Source organism: Lactuca serriola, chromosome 4 (assembly GCF_051521515.1).
Source record: "Lactuca serriola cultivar US96UC23 chromosome 4, Lser_US96UC23_V15, whole genome shotgun sequence".
In the NCBI taxonomy this organism is placed as follows: domain Eukaryota; kingdom Viridiplantae; phylum Streptophyta; class Magnoliopsida; order Asterales; family Asteraceae; genus Lactuca; species Lactuca serriola.
In genome coordinates, this window is record NC_136411.1 from 149,665,801 (window position 1) to 149,669,915 (window position 4,115).

Sequence of the window (4,115 nt, forward strand, 5' to 3'; positions counted from 1 at the left end):
TTTTGGACGAAAATGCCCTTGCATAATGTTTTTATACTTCAAAAAATTTGAATTTAACAATTTTGGATGACACAGCTCTTACATATCGTTTTTATAGTTAATCTTTTATTGATTTCAACAGTTTTGAACTCAGATTGATGTTGAAAATATTTAAGTAGTAAATCGAGTACATAGTCATTTTTTGTTTTTCCATATTTTGGTGCTAAATGCAATAAATAGCAACGAGCTTTAAATTTACATATTTTTTTCGGGGTTTTTTTTTTGCAATTTCTTTTATTTTATTTTTTTCCAAAAACCAAACTACATTGCTATTAGGTGCATTTTCCATTTTTACGAGTAAATTGACCCAAATGGTAACATACTTTCAATTTATATGTATTTTTTTTCCATTTTTACGACTGAAATGCCCCAAGTGCATTCTCATTTAGGAAAGAAGAACCATCGATACACCAGCCATCGGATTTAATCTCTGATTTCACAACTTCACCATTCTTTAAGGTAACTTCCATATCGGACGTATGCTATGTTTTTTTTTTGTTGTCTAAGATTACATTCTCTAATTTTGTTTTTATTTTTTATCGTTGCACAGCAGCTGTTCGCTAGAATACGTACATGAATCTACATGTCAAGAATGAAGCTACTTTTAGGTGAATTTGTCACCGCCATTTTTCGTTGATTTGTAGTATTACCAGGTAACTTTTGTTAATTTTTATGTTCCTTTCACTATGTTTACTATATAGATTGGTAATAAAATGAATGAACATTAATAGATCATGCATTAGGGAAATTGTGTTCATGAAAATATTTTTTTTTTGAGGGGTAGTTGTTGCCTGGAAAGCTACAAATGTAAAAACTGGAACTATAGTGGTTCTATTTGGACTACGTCCAATTACGGAAGCTATATGATTCTTATGAACTTATATAAATATACAACTTTAAAAGGGTCCATAACAATAAAATGGGTCAATGTATTTTTTTTAATAAATTGACTTGCCCCGTAACAATACTCAAACTATAAACAAATAGTTGATGAAATGACATTTACAAAAGAACAAACAACGGAAAAAATTGTCGCTACGGGGTTCCCCACCTAGTTACTAATAAATGGAACGTCTTCTAACTTGATTTTGTTGCTTGTAGGCACATAAAGCGGTGGAGTTGGTTGGAAATGTCGTACAAGTAAAATAAAATATTTTCAATGCATTTTGGGTTAGCCATTAGAAATGATGAAGACATTGGACAATTATTTTTTATGCAACATATATAATTTAGGATGTTGACTTGACTGTATAATAACAATATGAACGGTGCAACCGGATTATATTAGCAACTTTAATCCGTTTTTACCGATTTCTTTAACTTATTTTGGGGCCTAATTTTATCCAATTGTACAGGTCTTACAAAATCTTAGGATCGGCCCTGCCTCCGGTATGAACGTCTACCCGTATCCTCCGCTCAAATTCCGAGACGTATTAGTGTTTAGTTATTGTATAGCCCATTTGTATTGCAGCACATGTATTGTGTTTAGCCCAATTCTCATATTGTACTTGAATATATTCATGATTAATGAATATACGATTCATGGGGAAATGATTGACTTTTATATTTATCTCCCTTTAAACTCATAATTCAAAAGTAATATACAAAAAAACTGTAAAATTCAAAATAGGACTTTCTTGTGGACGTGTTATGAAGTCGTAACACATGCATCATGCGGTTTTAAATTGCATGTAAGGTCAAGAGTAGTAATGAATTATTTGGGCGCATGTTTCCCACGCGGCAAATTTGATAATTGGATTTAACTTGAAGAAATAAATTAATGTATGAAAATGTTGAAAAATAAAGGCACTGAAAGTTTAGAGCAGAGCATTGAAAGTGATGTGCCATTTGCCGTTTGGTACGTGTGAACGAAGGAAAGAACGTAAATCCTCATTCAATTAATTCCTTCCACAACGCTTGTTTCTTATTCCTATCCTAATTTATTTATTAACTAGGTGAATGAATTTTCATGCAGGTTAATAATTTTTACGTTAGTTTGTTAAAAATTAATTTTTATTAGCTAGCTTTTCAGCTATCTACTAACTTTTAAATTAACAGCTAACAGCTAGTACGACAAACATTGCCTTAACAAAAAACTAGAATTGAGATCTACCTAACTAATTTCATTTCTATGTTTTCGGAAAATATAAAGAATATACTGTTTTTTGCTATCAATAATTCTCGGTCTAATTTGAATATATGTACTTTTTTTAAAACTAGAAAAAGGTATGCACTGCCGCTTTTGGACTAAATTGCAAATCCTTAAAAATACTGTGGCTAACAATGAAATTCAAAAACTTTGGTGGCAAATTTCTTATATATCTAAAACTTCACTGTTCATAAGCCCTTTGGGATTTAATTATATATATAATTGTAAGTTATTTGAACAATAATATAATAAGATAAACATAAATTGTAATTAAGTTTTGTAATGACTTTTAGAGGTGGTTTACGTATAATAAAACTAAATATAATATTAATTTAAAATGATTTTTAACTATTGTTATGATTAATTAATTTAAAAATTAATTATTTGATTTATTTTGGAAACGACACATAATTCAACGAAAGCCTACATTCAATATTTCAATGTGCACTCCGAGTTCGAGCTCCCTATAAGCAGGCAAACTCAATCTTCATAGGATATTAAGTAAAAAAAAGTTTCATAACTTAGATCATCTTCAATAGTTGTTATGAATTATTATTATTCTATCAATCATTTAAGAACATAAATGACTTATTTTATTCATTGACCACTTAATATTTTCAATCATATATATATATATATATATATATATATATATATATATATATATATATATATATATATATATATATATATATATATATATATTACGTATCAGATATAATCTCTCATCTTATTATGGTATCATTTTATTCCTTTTAATTATATTTTATATTTACATATTATCATTTATTCACTAATTAATCTAATATATTATTTACAAAAAAATAAAATTTAGTATTATATAGAAAAATGACTTTATATAGAAAAGTTTAATTATTTTGAGAAATTTTTTGATAAAATTCTATTATTTTAACAAAAAGGTCTTATTATTTTTGGAAAATCACATAAATTGTCATTACCTGTTAAAATGAAAAAAATGGTTTTTTTGTTAATTTGGACAAAATATTAAATAATCGGAACTTTTCTATTAAAAAAATTTAGGATTTTATGAAAAAAATTTCCAAAATAATAAAACTTTTCTATATATAAAATATTTTTAAGTCAATTAAATTCTCATATCACATAATTTTAAAATCAAAATCAAATGAGAGTATTTTGTAAAACATATCAAATATATAATACAATTCATAAAATTAATCATATTTATAAGTATTAAATTATAATAGCACAATCATCGAAATACATATAAACCATTTTGTAATAAAAATTTTGGAAGTTGAACGCTATAATATGTAAATTGTTTCAAAGTATAACTCTTAAAAGGATAATAACTAAAAGAATTATACGGTTAAAATAATATTCATGAAAGCGACAAAAAAAACCATAACATCTACAAAATATCCATATTTTTTAATTCAATAATTAAAATATATATTTTTAACCAAATTGATATAACGAACATATGTTAATTGCATTCAGTTTTTTATTTTAATACTTCTAGTTAAAAGTTATTTAAAATTAAACCATTAGAACTAAATGATTATAACTAAAAGATTTATTCAATAATGGTTTTTAAATTATACTTAGTAAGACTCGATTTAATAGGATCAAAAAAATGATAAGATTTATAAAATCTTAATACAGTTTTATTCAATAATTAAAATATATATCATTAATCACATGGGTATAATGAAAAGCTGTTATATTCAATAACTAGGTGTGAGACCCATGTATTACATGGGTTTAATTAAAAAAAATTAAATATTAAATTTTAACAATTTGAAAATTTTGAATTTATAAGAAAAATGAGAAAAAATTTGAATTATTAAAATTAATGTGACTTTAATGTATTAAATACATTACATATATAAACTCTTTCTAATAAATACCTTACATATATATTACCTTACATATTAAATGTAGAATT